Source organism: Aedes aegypti, chromosome 3, assembly GCF_002204515.2.
Source record: "Aedes aegypti strain LVP_AGWG chromosome 3, AaegL5.0 Primary Assembly, whole genome shotgun sequence".
NCBI lineage: Eukaryota > Metazoa > Arthropoda > Insecta > Diptera > Culicidae > Aedes > Aedes aegypti.
This window is the reverse complement of record NC_035109.1, coordinates 114,242,813-114,269,185: the sequence shown is the minus strand read 5'-3', so window position 1 is coordinate 114,269,185 and position 26,373 is coordinate 114,242,813. Positions and strand designations below refer to the sequence as shown.

Genomic DNA, 26,373 nt, shown 5'->3' with positions numbered 1-26,373 from the left:
TAGGATAAGGTCTTCAAGGATAGGATACAATACTGAGGCAATTCAAAATTTAAAAAAGTTTGAGAAATCAAATATACTTTATCTTCCTTACCATTCTTACCATATAGGTAGTGTTTTGTGAAATTTTCAGCTTGTTAGGCGGGGATTTAAAGGTGGCCCAAAGACAATGTAAGTCTAAAAGGAAATTACTCTGGAGAAATTTAGATAAATTTTCCAAACACGTAAGTACTGTAATGTAAGTACAAACTTATCATCTTTTAGCGAATACTCATTCTTCAAACCATAGTGAAGGATGCTACTGAGGAAACAAATACTTTCGAACGAATTTTGATTGCGATTTTTGTAGACATTTACAAGGGTATAATCCCATATGAAGCTAAATAATAGAAAACAAGCTCATGAATATCTCTTTTCCTATCCGTCGGATTAAATTGCTCTCTTCAGCAAATTTCTTTATTATGATTTAAGGATTGAGTATTCACTAAGGGATGATAAGTTCTTACTTACATTCCAGCACTAACGAGTTTGGATTTTTTTTTTCAAAAATTCCTTATAAACCCAAATTCTAATTAGCACACCTTCAAATCAACTCCTAGAAAGCTGAAAATTAGACAGGACACTATTTTTAACGTAAGAATAGCAAAAAAGATATGAAAGATTTATTTTTTAAACTTTTTTGAATGTTGAACCGCCCTACTACAATATACTTTTATAAACTTTTATCAAGCTACCGAAATGTAGTTACGCTAAGGTGAAGATAAATCGAAGCCAAACTTCAAATATTCAAGAGCACGGATATGGAGAACCAAACATCCTTTTAAGCTAAAAACTTAATCGATTGGTCACTAGCTGGTGGTGACCAATCGATTAGGTTTTCAACTCAAACGGATGTTTGGTTCTTCAGATCCGTGCTCTTGTATATGTGAGCTTTGGCTTCGATTCATCTTCACCTTAAGGTGTCCACTTCACATAGAACTCCACTTGAAAAAACAAGTATGTCCAACGATGATGAGGTGGCCAAACTCTTCTAGAATATTACTCAAGTCCATGATGGCAAATACTAGCTGCAATCGTTTTGACACTTTGTACCATTTGCTAGATTCTCCGAAAGCATTTAATTTAACGACTTCCACATCGTTAGACGGCTGCTATGGTAGCTCGTTATGGTACCTATACCGTATAATTCGTTGCTACCTTGACTGACACGGCAGAGATAGTACGACACTATCTCGTGCTACGCCCTTAGTGGTACTTACAACAAGGATAACTTTTTGTGTTCGCACCTAAATCCATTCGGCACTCTCCATCCCACACTAAGGATTAGCAGCATCACATGCTTGGTGGTGATGTTATTCGCAACTGCAAGCTCAAATTCTGGTATATTTTGCACCATCAGCGCAACTCTTGTCATTATCCTATCTTGATATCGTCATCTTTACACCGGGAGCCAGTTTCCAGCTAAGCGTTATTCTTATTGCACACTAGTTCACACCCAGTCTGGTCCCTTGCTGAATAGTGGTTCGGTTGCAGTCCTGACACTTTTACAACCTAATGAAGATCGGGAAGCCCCGAGCACAAGTTAACATTCGAAAAGTTTTATCACATCAGAAAAGTTTTCGTCGTAAAGTGAAGAGCTGACGGTAATATTCCGTCCCGGATATTACATTGTCGAGGTGCTATCTATTATGTTGCAATTGAAGGAGCGTTGGAGCGTATGTTGGTAGGAAATCAGGCCATGGGGGATAGAACAAAAAAAAAAATTATTTTCGCAGAGTGAGATGCATTCCAAATGCATTCCAAAACTCAAAGAAATTTTTTAATATATTTAAAAATTACAAGAATGTTCTGCATTAATTAATTTTGTCAAGAATTTATTCCGATGTTTCGCAAAATTTTGCTATGTTTCGTTGGTTACTGAAATTGTTCGGCCTAATATATATATTGATTTGCAAGTCTTAAACGTCCATAAAAAAAAAACAATAAAATAAACTTAACGGCAAATCATTATCTGCCAACTGAACCATGTTGACCCAGTTCCACAATTCTATCGCAAAGAGCCATCAGTAATCAAATCTTACTTTCTACCGTGGGTTATTTTCTTTTAAAACACTTAACACGAACTGAACAGATAACACTTACGCCAAAAAGAAAAAAACAATAAATCTTCATCGCCAGCTAGCCAGACTGCCGGCTCCTAAAAGTACAGTTATGACCGATTTCTCCGAACGATTCGATCTTTGCACCAAAAAGCTCCTTGACTTTGCTAAGCCAAACACTCCAACAAATAAGTTTACTTTTCTAGTTGCGGTGCCACCTTACTGCTTCAAACCACAGCAATCATCTCTCCAATCAGCTGTGGCTCGGTACAAGTGTGGTTGACTCTCGATTATCTACAGAAAACCTGCCTTTGCCGTTACGGACCCCGCAGGTGAACTTAGCACCCGTCCGTATGGAAATCATTAGTCATGAAATGTGTGCTCAACGGCTCCCAGACAGAGAGGCTGATGACCTTTCGCACAGAAACCGATCAGTAGGAGAGGTGTTGCTCGTCGATGAATGGGAGCCAAGCCTTCTTGCTCGAAAACATGCAAGCATCGACACGTTTAACTGTCGTTTGAGTACATATTTAACCGGCATTCGTACTGAGAGTTCTGGTTTCGGAATGGAGCTAGATGAGAAGTGCTAAGAATTGTGGAGAACTTTAATTGGTTAACCGTTTGAGGCATGGCGTCTCAGGTAGCACGAAACATGTTTGAAGCTTTGGAGAAGTGATAATTAGGAAAGGATGGCTCAAATATGTGCAATGCAACGAGTTTAGAGCTCATGAGTGTAGGCAAAGAAGGGTTAGGTGGCCCTCACCCCTGGACGACGAAAATAAAATTAAATGTATGGTTATGGGAAGAAATTTTAATGTTTCCTGTGGCAATTATGAAAAGGAAATTGTTGCATCATGATATTTTTTTGTGATAATTCTTGGTGTCCACCAAATCTTCAGGCTGCCGTCAAAAATCTCCCTGGAGATTTTGTCAGAATATATCGCATACAACCAAGGGTGGAGGGTGGCTGTCAAATGGGAGTAAAATTGAAAAGCCGCCAACCTAAGTCCAGAACCAGTTTTAAGGCTTAACGCGGAAAAGTAAAAAATATTAATCACAAAATTCCAGGTAATCAATGCGCTTGAAAGATATTTTTTGCAAGCAGTTATGTGCTACGTGTTACTGCAGTGCGCTGTTGGTAGTTTAATCAACGAATTCGACTTAATTCCCAAAATGGATGTTTTCTAGAAAATTGATTACGCCTTCATCATTGTTTGGTCGGAATTTTGTATGGTTGTTTACTTTTTAGAACCAGCGACACGTTGGGGTAGCAGTAAAGAGCCGCCAGTTTCACCCTTGCATACAACCAGCCAAAAATTCATCATGAATCTCAACAAGATTTTGCCTAGAAACTTCTCAGCAGAACTACTAAAAATCTCGTAATAAAATTTTCATAAATAACTTTTTTTTAACTATTTTTCCTTTCTCTAGGGTGACCATATCCTGAAGGTCCAAAATCAAGACATTTTGCAATTTTCCTGTGCAAATTGGGCTTCGTGGTCGAGCGGTTAGCGTCGTCAGGCAGTGAGCGCATCGTGTCATGGGGTGTGGGTTCGATTCCCGCTTCAGCCATTGAAACTTTTCGTCAGAAATGTTTCGCAGCTGTGCCACTGGAGCATGCTTGTCCGTTGTCTAGTGTTAAGTTACAGTCTGTGCAGCTAAATGGCTGAAGACGGTGTCCATTTTGTCTCCAATTCTGAACATGACACATGCACCTTAAACGTTGAGAATTTGTAATGTACGATCTGAATAAACCTCTAATTAGCCTCTCGGTAGTCGCGTGAATTTTTATAACGCGAGTAGTCGAGCGTTGTATTTTACACAACACCCTCGGTATTTTATGTTCAATATGAAATACCTCTCAATCTAGATAAAAGATAAAAAACATCTTCGACAAAGTTTTTTAGGAGATCAAGGGTTGACATGCGGTGGTTATTCAGATATGAAATTCAGCCACTAGGCGGCGCTAGTGTTCATAAAAGTTTTGTTTTGTAATTATCTCAAAAGCCTGACAACTTAAAAAGATGGAGTCTTCGGCAAAGTTGTTCAGTTGCTCGAGGGCTACCGTTACTTGATCTAAAAATTTGGAGATTTTGCCATGTTTATTATCTCAGCACTCAGTAATTAAAAGAGTATTATTGTTCAAGCTAGTTAAATCAAAGTTTTGCCACCAGGCGGAGCTAGTGAGCACAAAAATTTTTGTTTTACGAATATTTCAGTATCCTAACCACTTTTGCCATCTTTATAAGTAATCAGGCTCCTGAGATATCCAGAAACAAAAGTTTCATGCTCACTAGTGCCGTCTGGTGGCAAAATATTGAATCAACTAGCGCAAACAATGATAGCCCTTGAGTTACTGAACATTTTTGCCAAAGTCGCTATCTTTCTAAATGGACAGGATCCATTCCAAGAAATCCTGCAACAATCTCACCAGCAATTTTCCGAACTGCTCAGTGTCTGATCAAGATCGCGCTAGGAGATAACCGTTAATGTAAAAAACTGCTTAGGAATAATATCAAATGTATATTTGAAAGAATTTTAAAAAAAATATTCGAAACCCGCTTTAAGCCGGAGATTTATTTAATACCATTCAAGAAAATGCCGCTTAATTTCTTTAAATCGTTTTTTCACATAGAAGCTGCCAAAAATTTCTTTAGAAGTTTCACAAAAAGCTTCCGTTAAGTCTTACAAAAAATCAATCGAAGTTTTTTGAGAGATCTGGCACAGATCTTTACTAGAAGTAGACAGTTATTTAAACACGAGTTTGAGATGCATTCGTTAAGTGTCTTTCCAGAAATTCTAGTTGGTCGTGCTCTCTTGGTTGAGTTTTGTAGTTTTGGCCATGGTTTTTATACACATTAACTCAACTTAAAGATCAACTGAATGGTCACAGTGATAAAACGTCCAACATAGTAAAAGCAATTTCCACTGAAATGGCAAATTGTGCTTTTTGAGAACATCTTCAATGACGGCAGCAATCGTACAAGCTTTCTCATTTGATATTTTACAGTGATGCATTCAAATAATGCGAAACGATAGAAAACAGTTTTATGCTCCCATGATTGCTAACATACTAATAATCGGAGTCTCGAAGATCTTTTTTATTCCGATAGCGATAGAATTCTGTGAATGTACTGTTTTGTCTCATATTCCGAACACTTAAGGCCAACAGTGATTCCAAATGCATCTGATAGGCACAAATTAGCTGACATTTGTGCAAATTTTAATTTCTTCACAAAATCTAACTGTCAGCTGTTGGGTTTGCTGATAAAATTGTATATTTAAACTTGTTTAGTATTGTTTTTATGTAAAAGTGTAGAACAACATTTTGATTCAAATGCCGAACACTGTGTTCATTCTGTCTCATATTCCAAACACCTTGATTTTGATTCAAATTCCGAACAGCACAAATAAATAATATTCAAATGGATAATTCCACAAATAAATTCATCTGAGGTAGTTCTACTGGTCTCGAACTAGAGAATCATCACTACTCCAGAGGCATAAAATAGATTGGCAGACTTTTAAATTGAATAGCAATTGACTGTCATTTCCTGGTAATTTGATGACATATTTCAGCGAAACATTTCAACCAAATCGCCAAACAAAAAACGAGGGACATGAGAGACATCGACTAAACCTAAAGGTGTTGTGATACAATATGAAGCACATCCCACTAAAAAAAAGACTCAAGGTTAGAACACGACCTGCTAATTTTCTTATAATACTTCCAAGCATTCTTGTTTTAGGATATGAAATGAAAACAAATAATATTTTTTTGGGGGAAGTATTCAATATAGGTAGATAGGGACATCGTGTAATTATGGTAACACTATGCTAGAAGATTATGTGCCCGGAGGGACTTAAACCCACAACTTCCATGCAGATTACAAGGATATCTCTATAACCACAAACAAGTCTTTAATTTTTTTTTCAATGACAGAAATGTTAGGAACTTTGCAGAAATCTAAGGAAAATTTATCGTGGAGTTCAATGCAACATTCATTACACTTCAAGAATTGCTCTCCAACCCCACCAAGAGTATGCTAAGAAATTAAGAATTCTTCTATCATGTATCACTATGAGTTCCACAATTTCTCCAATAATTCTACCGTAAATATTTCACTTTTTTTTTCTCTGTACAGCTTCGAATATTCTCCTCTAATCCCACATAGAATTTTTTTCATAAAACTCAACCATAAGGTGTATTAGAAATGCTTCCTTAGTTTCTACTATATTCAAGTCAATCCACCGGAAATTCCAGAATCCCACCAATATTTGATTACGAAGAATTCCATCAAAAGCTTCCAGAAACTTTACTACGAATACCGACTCTAATTAAGACTTCTAAATTCAAATGAGATCCAATTTTTATCTCAATAATTTGAATTAAATTCTTTGGAAAACATGTACGTCCAACATCTTCCTTTGGATTTCGCTTAAATCTGGGAGCTTAATTATTTATTTATTTGGCTCTACATCAATCAACTTCACAAAACCTCGCCAATAATATATCGCCAATTCACTCGATTCACGCTCCTGGTGCCCTGGTCAATTCACCTAAGCGAATACCATATTTACAGGGTTGTTGTCCGGCATTCTCACAACATGCCCTGGCCAGCGTATCCTTCCAGCTTTGGCCCCCTTCTGGATACTGGGTTCGCTGTAGAGCTGATCGATCCTCCTAACGTTCTCGTCGTCCGTCAGCTAGGATCCGAGGTAGACGACAGCATTATGCTAGATATAACTTCAACATGGTTTCCAGACAGTACGTTAAAAATTCTATCCAAAAAATTTGTAAGAAGGATACATGCCAGAAGTTTGAAATTGGAATCCATACATGATTGATCCAGGTTTTTCTAGGAGATTCTGTTATAAATTTGTAAATTAATCATGCCCAAAATCATAGGAAATAATTCATAATTTCCTTAGTACAGACAAAAATTATCAAATACGTAAAAAAATGCTCAAAAAAACAATTTCTTTCATATCGGCAAAATTTATCTGAACTAACATTTTTAAAAACTGTGTCCTGGGAAAATTTATTGGCAATTTGTTAAAAATTACCTGAAAATCCAAATTACAAAATGGTGTCGGACATCGATTTTCGTCATCCCTTCATCGTGCCCGTTCTGAAAATTCTAACCGGAGGTCGCCATATTGGGCCCAGATAGCCGTAGCGGTAAACGCGCAGCTTTTCAGCATGACCATGCTGAGGGTCGTGGGTTCGAATCCCACTGGTCGAGGATCTTTCCGTAAAGTAAATTTTCTCGATTCTCAGGGCATAGAGTATCATAGTACCTGCCACACGATATACATATGCAAAAAATGGTCAATCGGCAGAGAAAGCTCTCAGTTAATAACTGTGGAAGTGCTCATAAGAACACTAATCTGAAAAGCAGGCTCTATCCCAGTTGGGACCTAGCGCCAGAAAGAAGAAGGTCATCATATTGGATTCCAAAATGGTGTCTGACATTAAATTTCGTCATCCCCTTGTTGTGCCCGTTCCAAAAATCGCCATATGGCATGGATTTCCAACGATTTTCCACAACCGGATGACGCCATACTGGATTTCAAAATGGCGTCGGACTTCGATTTTGTCCTCACCTCTTCGTTCTCGTTTCGAAAATACTCTAATCTGATTGGTTTCCTAACGATTTTTTCCAACTGGAAGTCTTCATCCTCGATTCCAAAATGTCGGACATCGATTTTCGTCATCCTTTCGTCGAGCCCGTTCTGAAAATACTAACATTGCATGGGTTTACAACGATTTTCTCTATTGGATTTCAAAATCAATTTTCGTCATCCCCTGGTCTTGCTCGTTCCGAAAATACTCATATTGAACGAATTTCTAACGATTTTACCCAACCGGAGGTCACCATCTTGTATTCCAAAATGGGGTCAAACATCGATTTTCGTTATCTCCTCTTCGTGTCTATTTCGAAAATACCCCTATTGATAGGGTTTCTAACGATTTTCTCCAACTGGGGGTCTTCATCTTGGATTCCAAAATGGCGTAGGACATCGATTTTCGTCATCCCCTTATTGTGCCCTTGCTGCAAATAATCATATTGTATGGGTTTCCGAAGATTTTCCGCAACCAAAGGTCATTCCATTACATAATTTCCCACATAATTGCCTAAACTAAATTGCACTTCGTAAAAATGACGTAAATTTAATGGATTTTGTTAAAAAGTGACGTAAATTGAGTTCGCCTAACAAAGACTTCGTAAATTGAGGTACAAAATGAATATCGGGAATAGAATGATTCGTAGATAAATTAAAATAAAATGTGTTTAAAGAGATTCTGAAGTCTTAGAGTAGTTTAGATGGATTTATTTCTGAATTTATGTTCTATCTATATAAATAAAAATGGAATGGTGTTTGTATGTCACGAAATGGCTTGAGAATGGGCTATCGGATTTTGAAAATTCTTCCATAGTTATGTTCCTGAAGTGTTCCGACGTGTTTGTGTATATAAAAAGCAAAGGATATTTAAAGGGAAAATTGAAAAAAACAGGAATGAACGGAACTTCCATTTTGCATGGGGCTTTCCATGACGTTTTTCAACATCCTACTTGATGGAAAAACGAAGTTTGCCGGGACCACTAGTATAAAATAAAACTAATAATCCCGATTAATTCTTAGAAGACTTGGAATCCGATGATCCATTCATGAATCTTAGAACTAAATTCTAAGGAAAAGTGTGAAATTTACCGAAGTTTGCAAGAACAGATTGAAAAACTTTTTGTTTTTTTTTTTCAAATATTCTTAGAAGAAGCTATTAGAGAATTAATTCATAATTCACTCCAGATAATTATGGGGAAATATAATTGAGTATTTGTTATTTTTTTTTGGGTAATATACAAACATATTTTTAGAAGAACAACACTTGTGAAGAGAAGAAACAGATTTGAGTACCAAATTATTAGGAGAAATCTGTTTAAGGATTTTCCGAAAGTCCTGTAAGATTCCCTATAGAAAACTCCCAAAAATCTCAGCAAGAATCAATAGACTAATTCCTGGATGAATTCCAGGATAGATTTCTAGCAACTGGTTCCAAAAAAAACGTGAAGTTCATAAACTTTTGAAAAATCCTTGCCGAAAAACTGTTGGAAGATAATTTTTGAAGAATTACAGCTTAAATTTCTGAATAAGTGCTGAAGTGCTTAGAGGTTTCCCAAAAATACATTAAAGAATTCTTGAAGAATATCATGGAATACGTTATGAATCATATAAAAGAAATTGTGAAGGTAAAGCTGAATTTTCAGATGAATTTTTGAAAGAATTGTTGGAAGAATTCTCCAAATAAAGTTTATAACAATAAATTGCAAGTTTTGTGAAAAGTATGACTATTGCGAAGGATATTCAATCAGTGACAGCAGAAAATGCTGCCCACCCGTAAGCCCCCTTCAGAAAAAAAAACCTAGCTACGCCCATGCCAACATCTCCGAACTTTAACGTACTATGATATTTTTGAAAACGAGAATTGATTCAGCACCCGTAAATTAGGTGAATAGCGGTATTTTGGTGCTTAAGGTGAAGATGAATCGAGGCTAAACCTCAAATTACCAAGAGCATAAATCTGGAGAACCAAACATCCGTTTTTGTTGAAAAATTGATCGATTGGTCAACACCAGCAGGCTTCGATTAATTTTTACCTTTAGACAAAACATTATTCCGCAGTGTAATTTTCATGATCTGTCAAAATTTTTCAAAACATTTTCCCATGTATTTCTGAATTAAAAACTCCAACTCTTTTGCAACAGGAATCGTTGCAGGAATTTTCCAAGAAGAATTCAACCAAAATTTTACGATTACCTCTAGGAATTGTTTTAATTTAGCGTTTCTCTAATGGCTCAACTAGCGTGCTCGTTCTTTATTTGCATGGAAATGTTATTTTATATTACTGGACAAAACTTCGAAATAATTGTTTTGTGATAACGGCCTAAGCCTAAGAGTGTTTTGTGATGACGATAAAAATAAAATCCTTCCTTGATATTAGAATGCATTTGATCGGGAATCCTTGTTTTTGGCTGAAATCCTGCATTGTGCAGTGTAATTCCTTGAGAAAATCAATACGGAATACCATGTACTGCAAAAGCATTTTTGTCGGGATAAAAATGGAAGTATCATGACGGACCGTTAGGCGATTGAAAGGTGGAAGCAGCACTACGTTTACTTCTGAATGGCACAGAGGTGAAACACCAAGGTAGCAGCAGGAATTGTTGTATTGGTATGGCAGATAAGGGAGTGGTACCAACTCACACAACATGTGAAGTTGAGGATACTACCGAACAGCTCAAAGCAACAAAACAGATGGAAAGGATTGTAGTGGAGCTTATCAAAATGAACCCAGACAGATTGTCTACTTGTCTGTACTAACTATTTCTAAGATTTATTTATGTGTCTCGGTAACGATAACGTCGGATAACAACTGCTGCAGAAACATAATATTGCTGGAAGTCGTGCTTACTACGAACTGCGCAAAACCTTGCGGTCTGGTGAATTTCAATCTCGTACTAAGTTTTCAATGTATAAGAAACTGATACGACCGGAAGTTATCTACGGGAATAAGACGTGGACAATGCTTGAAGAGGTCGTACAAGCGCTAGGAATTGTTGCACGTCGTGTACTTAGCACGATACTGTGGATATTATGTCCACAGTCGTTCGACAAAAATCCTAACTACGCCCTTGCAGCTACTGAACCTACCGCAGCCAAATGACGTAGCCAGCGTGAATTCATCAAACGGTTCATCATTCGGTTCCAATTCAGGGCATTATAAGCAAACCACGCACCACACACGAGCTCTCGCTATCAACACTGCCACGGGTGGTGTGGTTGGGCGCGATTTCCATGATTCAGCAGCAGCAGCAGCACGCACTGTCAGCTGATGCTGATGACCCACAACCACAGCAGTCATACTGCCATCAGTTGCCCCAATCACGATTCTCCGCGGTGCCGAAGATTGATTTGAATATCAAATTTTTCGCTTATAGGTACCCACGGTGCACGCGATACACCTCCCTGTGCGCTGCGCCCATTCCAGAGAGAAATGAAACCGTCACGAAATCGGGGTTAACGGTTGTGCGGACAATATTAACACTGCAACGCGACTCGTCGAGTGAGAGGCGAACTTTGCTGGACACATGGAGATCAACGTCATCTCTTCCCAAATGTTGGCGTTAAATTCGTTAATGTGAGAAAGGATTAGCAATTCATATGGGCCGATGTGCAATGAATCGGTGTTGTGTCCGATATCACCACGACGACATGAAACAAAACGAAACAATAATTAGCGAAACGCCTTGAACTTGAAACCGTTCCTGCACAAGTGTTGTCCAACGACCCGGTCAATGGAGCCGGCTCCCACCCGTCCTGCTGGACAACCGACTCCGACGAGAGAAACCGGTTCCACCGTCTGATGGCATGGCAGTGAATGCGAAACTGCGGCGATGATGCAGCTACATATAAATACTTCGCTTCGGTTGCATATGAGAACACCGGTTGGTAGTTTTATTTTCTTGGTTTATGAGCACTGCCAGTACATACATGTCAGTGGATATGAACATGACATTGTTATCAGGTTGTATTTATGACAATGATAAGAATTTGTTTATGGTGCCATGTTACTACAATGAAAACAGTGAAAACTGCGTTGTTTTTCAAAAAGCGGATATTCAAAATACGAGTGTTAATGTTTAATAACCTACTTTCTGGAAGTTCCTTGATGGCATTGCAAATAGATCACTAATACCAAAAGACTTTACTTTCCAAAGCATAAAAACAGTACTTTTCAATACCACAAAAATCATTAAGAAGAATCAAAACCACAGCCGAACAGTGGTCCAGATGCAAAAATTTGCGGCCAAAAATATGTATTCTCAATATTTTAAAAGTGTTGATCATTACAAGAGTTGTGGGGCCTTCCTTAGCCGAGTGGTTAGATTGCACGGCTTCAAAGCAAAGCCATGCTGAAGGTGTCTGGGTTCGATTCCCGGTCGGTGCAGGATCTTTTCGTAAAGGAAATTTCGTTGACTTCCCTGAGCATAGAGTATCATCGTACCTGCCACACGATATACGAATGCGAAAATGGCAACTTTGGCAAAGAAAGCTCTCAGTTAATAACTGTGGAATTGCTCATAGGAACACTAAGCTGAGAAGTAGGCTCTGTCCCAGTGAGGACGTAATACCAAGAAGAAGAAGAAGAAGAAGAAGAGTAGTGGAACCAATTTCAGGGTTGCAGACGCTGTTTCGGATATATTCACAATTTTTTGGTTCTCATAGAAAAAAAATTAGCGAAAATTGAGGTTTTCCATAAATTTTGAGGCTCTCAACTTTTTCACAAAACGATTGTTTAGGCAAACTTAGGCAAGAGCATTCTTCTCTAATCGATTCCTTAGACTTAAGAGAGCATTTGGGCAAGATATCTCCGCGGGTAGTCGTGTAGAGCAATTTGTATGCCATGAAGAAGCTGTTCTTTTATTATTTTACGTAACAACAATAATTGCTGTGAATTCGATGGGGTTAACGACAGACGAATATATCTACGTAAAAATGAGTTACCATCCAGAAAAAAATATGCTGAAAACTAAAAGTGCGCAAGTGTTGACGAAGATGGAAAACATGAGTTTTAAAGCAAAAATTAAGGTTTTTGGACATGAATACCTACTTGTGTGTATGTATATATGTGTATGTAGGTAGTCACCAATCCTTGCTTTGGTCTTGCTCTGTATGCGGTTCCGCTTAACAGTAAGTTCAAATTTTATTACCAATCTGCATTCAACATACCGTTGTATGAAGGGCCAAAAAGTGGGTGGCGGACCCGTAAGCAGAGACAATTATACGAAACCCGCGGGAAACAGAGAATTTCCTTACAACCATATGATCCAAAAAATTTAGTATTAGAATATTCAGTACTTGTCGAGCTTTCCACGGAATGGTTTGTCAGAAAAAGGGCGCGTCAAATCTTTTACCGTAAAATCGGGTGTAATTGATCAGAAGGGCGAAATTGATCATCGTATCACACGATTTTATTTATTCGTAATGGAGCACAAATATCAATGTAAGCTGCAGTAAATGAACGTTGCTTGTCGCAACTATTGTAGAATTGTGTGTTGTGAAGTTTTTTTGCGTTAAAGAATGTTTATTACTATGAAAATAACGTAAAATTTCAAAATCATGCAGGGTGCAGTATTGACAAACAAATATGAACTTGTTTTTATAAGCAAGGATTTGAACATGGTATAAACCTGAAAGTTTGTGAGGATGCTTGAGATATATCCCCAAACCAGATTTCATCACCAAAACTCGTACCAATTAGCTCATATGGTTGAAGTAATTGAATTTCTGTTAGATACCATTGAATTCCTTAGGAAATTGCATACTTTTAGGCGTTTTCGGTGTAATTCTTTAAATTTAACTATTCGATATTTATATAAATATTGCATTGTTTAGAATTTTACAGGCATATTCGGATTCAGGGAGCTCAAATTTATCATATAGAGTTGTTTTGGAAACTAACAATAATGGCATTGACAAGTGATCAATTTCACCCCGAAATGAGATCCTCCGATTTTTTATTTTAGAGGTATTTGTTGACACTAAAATGACATTTGTTAGAAAATTTCGGTACATAAGTCGATGAGGCTTACCTTCGTACTTGTTTTCCTGCATTTAGTTGTTTGGCATTGTTAACATTATAGAAAACAGACTAGAAAAACCGTGAAAAATGATCAATTCCACCCGAAATTACGGTACCACTGTTGGAAAGAGAAGTACTAGACGCGAACGACTAACACTTTTCGTCCTGACTCCGCACTCCTCTTCATTGGCCAGTTGTAAATTCAATGATGCCCTGATGCTCCCTCCCTCCTCAAAATATGGTAAATCCAATTATAGTGAAATGTTGTATAGTACACACTTAGATTTTTTTCACGAGCTCGGCTGTGCGAATCTCGGTTTTCTGATTTTAACCGAGACTCAGCCAACAAATTGTCCGGTTGCTTAGCAACGAAGCACGATTAACTGATACTCGGCTTTAATTTCCTGAGATCCCAGGAAATTTATTTGCCGACTACTCGGCTGTGCGGATCTCGGTTAAAATTAGTCGAGATTCGGCATTCTAAATTAAGTGTGTATATAACAATATGGTATTGAAATATTAAAATAAAATGGTATTAACAGTAAAATAGGACGCAGTAAAACAGAATTTAAATGCATGCAGGATTATATCGACCAACACATATTTTTCTTTTGAATATTTGCCCTACTGATGATATTAGGCTGGTCGAGAGAAGAATTATAAAATTAAACAAATAATTTGAATAAAAATAAAAACTCATCGATTTGTTAATAAAGTTTCTGGATACATCAAAACAAAATTACAGCTGCCATATGTTTAGAAAGGGAGGACCAGAAATCAAAAACAAATTTGTATCGGCCTAAAAATAAAAATAAAATCACAGAGAATTGATATCCAATTAAAATTTTAAGAAAGTATAAGAATTCAAGTATTCATTTGTAACCGTAACTTATGACAGTGGCTATAATGGTATATCTGTGTGGTAATCATTTTATTTAACTAAGCTAAACAAATCTACCGTTTATCTATCTCTTACAGAGCTCTTAGCACTTATTTTTTTTCTTCGGGTGCCCTTTCTCTGGCATGTATACCTACTTAGAGTCAAAATGTTTGAGTTTATTTTTCAACTAAAAGCATGTTTGGTAATTGGGGTTTTGCCAGCTTTTAAGGAAACTGGACCAATGTGAGCTGGAATCTTCAAGAGCACAAATCTGAAGAACCAAACATCGCTGATCATTAGCGCTTAAAATTTGAATTATTGGCCACCACCAGCGGAATACCAATTGATTGCATTTTCAGCGCGTACAGTTGTCTGGTTCTCTAGATTTGTGCTCCTGAAAATTAGAGGTATGACTTTGATGCATCTTCACCTAAATCCTTTTTCGATCCTTGTTAGGCTCCAAATGTTCAATTTCTCGTTGGACGCGTTAGCGGAATTAGAATTTCGTTAACAGTAGTAATACTTACACCTAGTACACCATTAGTGAAAAATCTGTTAGGAGGTCAGTCCTGAATATTTACTAAAAAAAATAATACCCTTAGGTACGAACAATAGGAAAGAGGAATCTCTGAATTGACAACTCATTCAAAATAAGTGAGATTTCAAATTGTCATTATATGTAATAATAAATAATAAATTACTTATTTACTTTTGATGGCTTCATCCTTCCAGACATGACCTGCACCGTGCAGGTTCAAAATCCGTACACCTAAGATGATCAAAACCCTTATATATATAAATACAAAACGCCTACTGTTTGTATGAAGTGTACGGATTTTGAGCCTGCATGGATTTCGATCCGCCACTGTACGCCAATAAATACGTTCTTGATCGTTACACACTTCCAAGATCCTCCGCCTCCTGGTTAAACCACGTTGTGCCATTCACCAACTCTCCATGCCCCACTCTCAACCGGATTCAAGTTGAACAACATTTTGCCGAGATTGTTGTCCGGCATTCTCACAACGTGCCCGGCCCATCGTAGCCAGCCAGCTTTGACTACTTTTTGGACACTGGGGCCACCGTAGAATTGGGCAAGCTCGTGGTTCATCCTTCTTCTCCATAAGTCGTTATCACATACTCCATCAAAGATTGTCCTGAGCATATGTCGTTCAAAAATTTCAAGCGCTTACAAGTCCTCTTCGAGCATTGTCTACGTCCCATTCCCGTAGGTAACTATCGGTCTACTCAATGTCTTGTACAAGGTACACCTAGTACGGGGGTGAAATTTTTGACTACAAAGTCTTGTGGAGTCCGTAGGAAGCACGACTTTCGGCAATGATACGTGTTTGAATTTCACTGCTGCAGTTGTTATTCGATGTTACCAATGATTCGAAGTAGACAAATTCATCCACCACTTTGAACTTATCTCCGTCGATCATCACACGTCTGCCAATGCAAGATCTATCGTGCTCGATTCGTCCAGACAGCAGATATTTCGTCTTCGACGTATTTACCTTCAATCCAACCATTTCTGCTTCACTTTTCAGTGTGGTATACTGCTCAACAACCACCTGGAACGTTCTTCTGACAATGTCCACGTCGTCAGCAAAGCAGTTGAACTGGCAGGATTTATTGAAGATCGTCCCCGCATGTTGAAGCCCGCCCGTTTCATAACTCCTCCTCCGGATCCGATAATGCACCCGATATCTTCACAAAGCACTGTATACTATCCATCGTTGCTTTGATCAGTCTAGTCAGTTTCCCGGGAAAACCATTTTCGTCCATAATCTGCCATAGCTCTACGTGGTCGATGGCATCATAGGCCGCTTTGAAATCGATGAATAGGTGGTGCGTAGGGACTTGATATTCGCGACACTTTTGGAGGATCTGCCGCAACATAAAGATTTGGTCTGTCGTCGATCGCCCGTCCATAAAACCGGCTTGATAGCTTCCCACAAATCTGCTTGCCAGTGGCGATAGACGACGAAAAATGATCTGGGAAAGCACTTTATAGGCTGTGTTGAGAACAGTGATCCCTCGATAGTTCTCACTTTCTAACTTGTTACCCTTATTGTAACCATTATTATATATTACTTCCTTCTTTTACTCCCCTTATTGTGGGAGGTGGCACGTCTCCCTCATCCGCCGTACTGATGAAGCCATTCCTCATGCTGCCATGGTCTTCCACCTCTACGCCATTCAAGTGTTTATCGTAGTGCTGTTTCCACCCTTCAATCACCTTACGTTCGTCCGTCAAGATACCACTATCCTTATCCCAGCACATTTCGGCTCGCGACACTAAGTCTTTGCGGGATGCATTCAGTTTCTTAAAGAACTTTTGTGTTCCTTGAGAGCGATACAGCTGCTCCATCTTTTCACATTACAACTCTTCCAGACGACGCTTTTTATCCTGGAAAAGATGGGTTTGCTACCTTCGCTTCTGTTTGTATCGTTCCACGTTTTGACCAGTACCTTGCTGCAGCATAATCGCCTACGCTGCATTCTTGTCATCTATAACCGTTCGGCACCTTCTGCTGCGTTAAAAATTACTGCTTTTACACTACTCCAGTAGTCTTCAAGAGGGGTTTCGACGAGCTTTTCCTCATTCAGCAATGCTCTTTCTAGGCTTTGCGCATAATAAGTTACGACCCCAGATAGCTTGAGTCACTCCAGATTGAGATCCGTGACGGGTGTCGGTACCGAATGCTATTCACAGCGATTTCACCACCTTGTTGGATTATGCTAAGTGGGGGAAGAGCCCTTTTACTCCGGGAGGTGCTACCAAATAGTGGGAAGCTGCCACAAAATCCCCAACAGGTGGCTAGGTGAAGAAAATCTATGGGTGACAGCTACAAGAGAACGGATATGGGGAGAACGGGACGAGCGAAAATCGAACCGAGTCGAACATGAGGGTTCGTATGAGATACGGTGGCACGATCGAGGAGTTTAATCGAGACCACAGAACGAGCCACATCGACGGGCGATTTGTCGAGTGGACATTCTGGTTCGGGTCAATTTTTGAAGCCCATTGGGCTACGGTAGAAGAAGCCTTGCCTGCCATTCCAGTTCGTCGGAGCCACAGCACTCAACTGCACCGCGTGGCACGCATTGTTCAGTTCAAAGCAACAGAACCTACTTCGCACACGGCATTGTACACGAAGCTTTGCCGCTAAACCGCCTTCGTCATCAGCGACCGTCACCTCCATAGGTCGACAGCCGGATTCCCTCCATTGCCCATCCTGGTAGTCAGTTGAGGCATACCGCCTTCCCACGTCATTCATCACCCAGCCTACTCAGACCGGCCACCTTGTCATGTCGTCCGCTGTACCCCCAACAATCCAAGACTACCGCTTCGGCCGGTCGTCCATCACCATTCCGCTGTGGACGCTATCGGGGCACTCTCCGGCGCCCACATTCCACGGCCTCCACCGTTGTTGGTTTCCTCGCTGTATTGGAGAGACAGCGTATATTCTGTACCGCGAGTCGATGCAAAACATTAAAACTAACCCTAATTTGTATGCTAACAAGGTCCGAAAACCTCCCCACTACCTCCTCTAACGACTCTGGGACTCGAGGACCCAAAAGAGGCATTTTGAGCCCGCCACGCTGACTGCCGTTGGTCAGACCAGCAGTCTGGGGTTTTGACCGGTTCCTCATCTGAGCTTCGGTGTCAGGCTAAGAATCTATGAGAGCCATACCAGAAAAAACGGTAACAGTTTGAATCCTGACGTCGATAATATCCGAAAAACATCTTCCATCAATCAAAACATGGTCGATTTGTGATTCACTCCTTGAGGTGGTCTTCAGATATACCGATATGGACCCGCTGTGCTAGAAATAGAAACTGCATATCAAAAGGTCAAATTTTATTTTAATCCTACGCAATACTGAAAAGTTAGTAATAATACAGAGTATTCTCTTTCCTGCTGCGCGTAGAAAGTGTCCTTATTGTCAATGTCACTGGCACAAGCCTTAGCATATGTAGGTAGACTTTGAAGAAAGGACATTTAATCAAATCGCACTAGAAGCAGAGGTTCATGGCGGTGCAGTCTCAACAAAGAAATGAATAGCTACAGACAATCGTATCGGTAGAACCTAAAAGAATTGAAGTCACGGAATGTCAGCATCTTGAAGCCCTTCTTGGGCTTCGTAGCTGTGCGGTTAGTGTCACCGAGGCATTTAGCCACATCGTGCTAAGGAGTGTGGGTTCGATTCCCGCCTCAGGCCGAAAAAGTTTTCGAGAGGAATGTTTCCCGACTGTGCCACTGGGCGTTGCATGCTAGTCCGTTGTCTAGTGTGGTGCTTCCTTTAAAGGGCAAATAGCCCACTGAAAGCATAAACATGTAGTGTCTTTTTTTTTTCTTGAGAACTGCTTTAGGACAGTGAAACAGCAACAGCAAAACCGATCATTACAAGTAAAAGCGCTCTCAGGAAGACGTAGAGAACCAAGAAATGAAACTGCTCTACTACAAACTCAACAAAACCTACAAAGATATTGTGCTAAGAGTTGAAAAGTGAGTAGCTAAAAACTGAAACATCTTATATCGCCGGATGAACACGTCATGATCGAAAGGTGGAAGTAGTACTATAATGAACAGCTCGTTAGGGTTCATTTAAATATTACGTAACGCAAAACTTGCCAATTCTATACCCCCTTCCTCTCCCACGTAACAGCTTTTGCACGGAAAATTTTAAATTTTTGTATGAACCGTAACACGATGTAAGACCCCCTCCCTCTCCCTGTTGCGTTACGTAATATTTGAACGATCCCTTAACTCAAGAACAACCGCCCTCCCATCATGAAGATCGCATCATCGTATGCGCTATATTTCCGACAAATCATCGTTAAACCCTCCAGAAATGCAATAAGTAGAGAGCCGAATCCTATTGTTGGCACTTTTGATTCACTTCGGCAGTGGGGTTTTTTGGAAGCCACTGGGCTCGTTTTTGGCCACAACATGCATCGTACTGAAGTGCTTCTAAATGCAAAGTTTCAGACAATTCGGCCGAGAAAAACCCCTTATGTCAAGGTGTATCATGGAAGTGCCCAAGTGGCTCTGCACCCTACTAGGATTCTAGGCTCATCGATTATGAAGTGGCAGATAAAATCCACTTGCAAAGACCATTGGAAGATCAATGAGATTTTCTCCATTCATTTGCAACTTAGTTAACGCAAGGAAAATAACTTATTGTTTCAATAGGTCTTTTTTGAGTAGTCAACAGACGCTGCGATAAATGTTTTGGTTGCGTTATACTAAACATTCTTAAATACCTTAAGGTGAAGATGAATCGAAGCCAAAGTTAAAATTTTCAAGAGCACGGATCTGGAGAACCAAGCATCCGTTTAAGCTGAAAACCTAATCGATTGGTCACCACCAGCTAGTGACCAATCGGTTAAGTTTTCAGCTTAAAAGGAAGTTTGGTGCTCCAGATCCGTGCTCTTGAAAATTAGAAGTTTCGCTTCGATTAATCTTCACCTTAATTAATAATAACGGAATTGCATTTCTAAATTTAGTATTCAACTTTTCACCCAGTATTATGGAGATTACAAACAATAATTTGCTACTATATAAATATCCAAAAATGCAAACCCTTACACATCTAATCACATTTTTTTTCTTCTTTTGTTACAGATAACAAACAACATCGTATAAAAGGTAAGCAATGAACTGTTCTGCCCTCTTACCGTCGGATGGTTTTCGTTTTCCTACACCAAAACGCAAATCTTCCCAACAATCAACAATCTTCCCAACCCTGATGCGAGGGCAATCGTCATAACAGTTCCATTACCCGGTTTGTGAACTTCATATACCCCTGTTAGTACTAGTAGTTGACTGCAGGAAGACCATTCCAACATAGAGCTAATGTGCCATCCATGCAAACCCTGCAGGGCAATAGCACTGCCACCGATTTAATGATGATGTCGATGACAAATAATGACCACTACTGCTGGTACTAATGTACCTCTACTACATACCTCCGTGAACCCTACAGACAGACAGGCAGGTGGTACCTATACTCTACAGCGATTATATGCTGGTGACTGCTGTTCCCGTCTGGCTTGTCGGTAATGATCTGACAAGGTAACACGGCAATCGCCACTGCTAGTCGAGTGAGGTGACTATGGTCATAAGTATATTTTCTCTAGCACTTGCCACAGTGGTGCAGAGTTGGAAGAAGTTTAAATATTTAAATGCTTTGCAAACCAATTCCAGTTGAACAGCGGAGTCAGTGAATATGCACAAAGAATCAACTAGAAGTTCGGCTGAGATTGGCCATAATCTTCTTCAGTGTGCATAATTCAGTGCCTCTATTTATACAGGGTCAATAACGGCGCTATTTGCTATTTGGAGACCGTGTTTACCTCTGCATCTCTACAAAGGTTACTGGGAGGGATGTTTGTTAATGGGGAGGATCGTTAGGTCACCGGATTCACTTTGATAAGCGATTAGACCATAATAAAAAAAATATTTGTGAGATAACAAAACACGCAGAAACATACATAATCATGCTTATATGGGAATTTAACATTTTCATTTGATTGAACAATTTCTATGTAGAGGAAAATTATGCCGACACTTGAGGTGACGAACCATTCAAAGTTTGTTGAACAAATACCTAAATGTAACATTCCTAACACTCTTATTCTTATGCCGACAATTACAGTGACGAACCATTGAAAGTTTGTTGAATGAAGTGAACCTTTCGCAAGTCTACATTTGTAGTGTCGAACCATTCAAAATTTTTTTAATTACAAAAATAAAAGTAAAAAGAAAGGGGTGTTTTGAAAAAAGAAGTTGAACATGAGTAATTCATGAATCAGAGTTTATGTCGACACTCGACACAGTACAACCGACGCGCGACATGTTTGATCCTGCCCTCATCGCCCGCCCCCGCAGGATCAAGCGTCAAGGTCGAAGGATCAAACACTAACACACTTAATGGCACTTCTCATATTATAAAATAATTATTAGTTGTAGAAATGTGGCATTAAATGATCAATTATGAAAGCAGATATCTACCATCATATTTGAACTCATTCGGTCTAATGATCCATTTGGCCTAACGAACTTCGGCCTAATGACCTAACAACATTTGTAGCATATGTAAATATAGATAAGTTGAAAATAGATCTGTATCGGTAAAGAAGAAGCTACAGATCCTGATTCCGGCACAGTAGTGGCCACGAGCACAGAGTGCCTTAAAAAAAAATAACTTCATCAAATCAAGATTTTTGTTCAAGAATATTTTAAAAAACCAAGTTGTTTTGACACATTCTGGCTATTCACCTTACTTTTCAAATAAGCTGAGTCTGTTTAGATCTTTTTATAACTCTCTCTCTCTCTCTGTTTCTTATAGAGAGCGTTTTTTTTTTTGCGTGTAGGGCAAAAGTGTTGTTTTTCCCGCTTTTTGCTTTTAAATATGTTAAATATGTATGACTACACATTTTATCGTTAAAACGGTGAGACGTGGATACAATTTTTCAACAAACTATGAATGGTTCCCCACTGCTAGTGTCGGCATAATCTCAATAAATTATTTACGATTACCTTATTTATTCAAAAAACAATTTTCCTTTACTTTTACAATTGTAAAAAAAAAATTTAATGCTCCAACACTATACGTATAGACTTGCAGAAGGTTCATTTTATTCAACGAACATTTAATTGTTCGTCATTTAAAGTGTCGGCATAAGAGTGTTCTGCAGTAGTTCACTCAATTGAGTTCGTTGTTTTCTTTTCATATGATTAGAGATATGATAACACATGCTTTCGTCCTAACAGCCAGCGGTAGGAATATTGCGTTACTTTAAAAGGTTCGTCGCTTCAAGTGTCGACTTTTTTTTTCATCTCAATTGAAAATATTAGATTTATAAGCATGTTTGCATCTCACAGATAATTGTTGATCATGGTTTAATTGTTTTTCAAAGTGATTCCTGTGGCCCAACGATCCTTCCCATTAACAAACGTCGCAGAGGATACACACTAACAATCCTTCCCCCAATTCCATTTTATTGCAAGGACGTGGCCGGCGCCATTATTCACCATTATTTTATTTACTCTGTATAAAAAGAGGTACTGAGTTATGCACATTGAAGAAGATTATGGCCAATCTCAGCTGAACTTCTTGATGATTTTATACATCTTCACTGACTTCGGTCAATCACAGAATAGCAACCATTGATGTGTGTAGCCAGTCTAAGCTAAGCTAACCTAAGCTATTCGATACTGTCCGGTACTTGGGGATCTCCCCCTATATAGTCGTGAGCAATAAATGCCAGTCCTTTTTTGTATAAAAAATTTGCAAAATAGAAAAAATCAATGTTACCCCCGTTTTACGGTACTCTATTATCTATTTGTAATCGAATAAAGTCCTTAAATAGCGTTCGAGGAGTTAAGTATGTCTCCGAAAATTGATTCATTCCATAAATACAAATCAAATTGAGCTGTGATAAGTTTTGCTCTCAAGCAAATACCACTACGAGCTACTTAGCCGCTGGCTGTCTGCTTGGTTGGTTCGCACGGTAGGGCGGAAAAACCGGCGGTACCGGTTGTGCAACATGGCGCTTTTCACCACCCTCGCCCGCCTTGTGCTGTTTTCATCGCGTCACCACTGCACAATGGTTTGATTCGACAATTTGGCAAAAAAAAAACATATTTTATCTTTTCGTTGAGATGCTGTTTGTGATCATGATTTGCACCTGAGAATTGAATCAAGGGGGGTTAGTGGTCTAATTCATATGCAGAATATCATGGGTTCAATCCCAAGTCCGTCCCTTCACTCGTACTTTATAGTTGTATCTCTTTCACTTGATTCTGTCTTCCACACTTAATATCACACCTGATTTATCACAGTACATAGCATTTGCTAGAAACCGAGATGGTAAAAATAACCGTTTCCCTATGCTTCCATTCTTCCATCATTATAGCACGCATTACGTCTGATACTTAGGCAGTTTTTATAGCAGCAAGCCTCTCTGCCATAAAATTAAACTAGCCTTAAAACAAATGTTTCGAAACAACTCCATGAGTCAGTGGCATCCTAAGATTGCATAGTTTTTCACTTGATTTTGCTTATTACTTTAAATTGACAAAACTTATAAACTTGCACTGCTGAAGGTGAATGTGAAGTGTGATTTATGTTGATGCGTTATGGTTTAAAGCGGTTTTTTATACTTATTGTTGTTCAAATAGTATGATTTTAGTGTTTTTTTTATTATAACTTGATTATAATTCAGTGATATAAGTAACAGATGAGTTGAAATAGAAGAAATGTGGCTTTGCAACTTTAGACACTTTAGGTGATATTTAATTGTGACTACTTTCATAGTTACCGTAATCCGGGGAAAAATGATCAGTGGGGTAACATTGATCGCATTGACCCTCCTTCTAAAAAGTTAAAATTAGCATTTATAGATGAAATACTTTCAATGCATGAATGGCGATCCTCTATCTTCTTTTCATGAGCTTTTAAACATTATGTTTTTTTGCGAAAATTGAGTTGTGTTTATGTGTAAATTTTTTAACTTTTGTGCTCAATGATTTTCATGATTATGGATGACAGATCAATGAATCATGTCTCACATGAACTCACTTGTCCTGAAAACGATATGAGCAAGAGAATTGCGGTTGTTGCTCAAAATGACAGCGCCAAAAACGATTCCGTTGTCAGAACTTTCATAAATATGTTCAGTTAAGCATAATTTACAAATTACTATAAAAAATGCAGAATTCCCTTAGGAAATTACCCACTTTTAGGCATGTTTCCCAATTCAAGGTGCTTTTTATTTTGAAATAACTCAAAAAGTTATTGACATGTAAGAATTTGGCCTTCTTCGGCTTCAGGGAGCATGAATTTAGTAAGTAATGATATTTTCAATATCACCGAGCGTTATTTTCATGGGTGATCAACCCCATACCATTTAAATAAAAAATCACTTAAAACATTTTTCCAAACATTCTTTATACTTTCAGAAAACAAAATACAGTATATAGACACGAGCAATGGATGTCAGTACTTGTTATAAAAACATAAAACTTGCAACATATGCATTTTTAAATAATTTTATAAAAAAAAAATGATCAATGTTATCCCGGAAAACGGTACCGCTTACATACAGTAGTGTCATGCTGTACAAAACCGTGCCAATCATCAAATAAGAAGATTTAGAACTATCATTGAAATATCAAGTTGAAGGAGTAAATTTGCATAGGAAACTGAAATATATAGTAATCGAGTAAGGGAGGTTCGATCGAAAGTTGGATCCACCGTAAACAAGAATAGGGGTGATAGACTTACTGAGGGATCACAGTATGCTAGATTTAATGGACCTGGCGCATTCAATACCGTTTTGATTCATATTACGGACAGCTTCAATTTCCGGACACTCTACTTTATATGGGAAACATTTCACACGAAATGTTTCAATTTTTGCTGTTCAAAAGTTCTCAATTTCAAGGCTCGTTTTAGTAAGCTTTTTCCATAAATATCTTTGAAATTTTATAATGCCCAACTACCTTAGATGTCTTTTTAGTGGTTTGACGATTTTAATTCATGATTTGACTGTTTCATCAATCGTTATCATGAGCTGCCCGGAATTCGAATCAAAGTGTCCGGAATATGAGGCAAAAGTAAGGAGGCGTCCGGAATAAGAATCATGAGAAGGCCACACAATTTGATTTATTTAAAATTATTCAAGTTGTGGAAGCGTATTCTTTACCCACCATTCGAAAGTTAAGGGCTTCCGACGCTCGATAACGCTAAGGAATCATACAGAATGATTTATTTTGTATGCTCTATGCTGGGTTAAACTTCCCTGAGGCCTTAAGTGTCCGTAATATGAATCAAAACGGTACAGTTATGAAGTACCAAGTAAGGAAGATATGACTGTAGAGTAAGGTGGGGCAAAAGTTCGACCTTAGTGATATCATGAAAGTTTCCAGACAAACAATGGCAGTTGAAACAAAATAAATACCATTCAGTGAACCTTGAACATATTGGCTATAATTTTGCTGAACAAACTTGTGTCAATATATTTACCCACTTTTAGTTACAACAGTTTCAAAATTGATTGTCTTAATCAAACTTTTGCCCCATCGGTGGGGCAAGAGTTCGAATATAGTGTGGGGCAAAAGTTCGCTGATAAAAACACAAAATATTGATACTTTCATGGCAGGCATACTTTATACCTCCCATAAACTTATGTTTGCCGAAAAATACACACTAAATTTTCATCAAAACATTGCCCAAAACATGGTTAATTGTAATATACCCAAAAATAGCAGTTTTTTGCAAAACTAAGTGAAAATGTCGAGTGAAGTAGTGAAATTGCCCAAGTGATCCTATTCGAACTGAAGTTAAATTTCTTTGCCAAATTGATTCTACATTTATAAGGTTTAATCACTGCATGACTTTAATATTATGAAAATTTATTGGCTTTTTCTCGGTGAATGCAATACTGTACTCAGAGTGAAAGGGAGTAACGAAAGTAATGAAATGACAAGCGACGAGAGAAATGAATAGAAGTTGAAAATTTGTTTTTAACAGAGGGCCATATGTGTGAACAACACAATCGAAACTCTTGCCACACTCGAACTTTTGCCCCACTTTACTCTATATAAGAAGTTAAAGCTCTAGTGAAGGGACGGACCTGGTGTAGTGGTTAGAACACACGCCTCTCACGCCGAGGACCTGGGATCGAATCCCATCCCCGAGATAGTCACTAAAAATTTCAGTGACGACTTCCT

The 26,373-nt window shown here is 38.6% G+C and overlaps 1 protein-coding gene across 2 annotated transcripts in view; it reads left to right on the top strand.

The window, feature by feature from the left end:
- Nucleotides 1-26,373, top strand: part of LOC5567033 (glucose dehydrogenase [FAD, quinone]) — a 206,254-nt gene that overhangs the window by 28,483 nt on the left and 151,398 nt on the right. For both annotated transcript variants that reach the window (XM_021848547.1, XM_021848546.1), the window contains one exon: nucleotides 20,260-20,282. The gene's annotated coding sequence lies outside the window, so the exon portion shown is untranslated. The remainder of the gene's footprint in view (nucleotides 1-20,259; nucleotides 20,283-26,373) is intronic.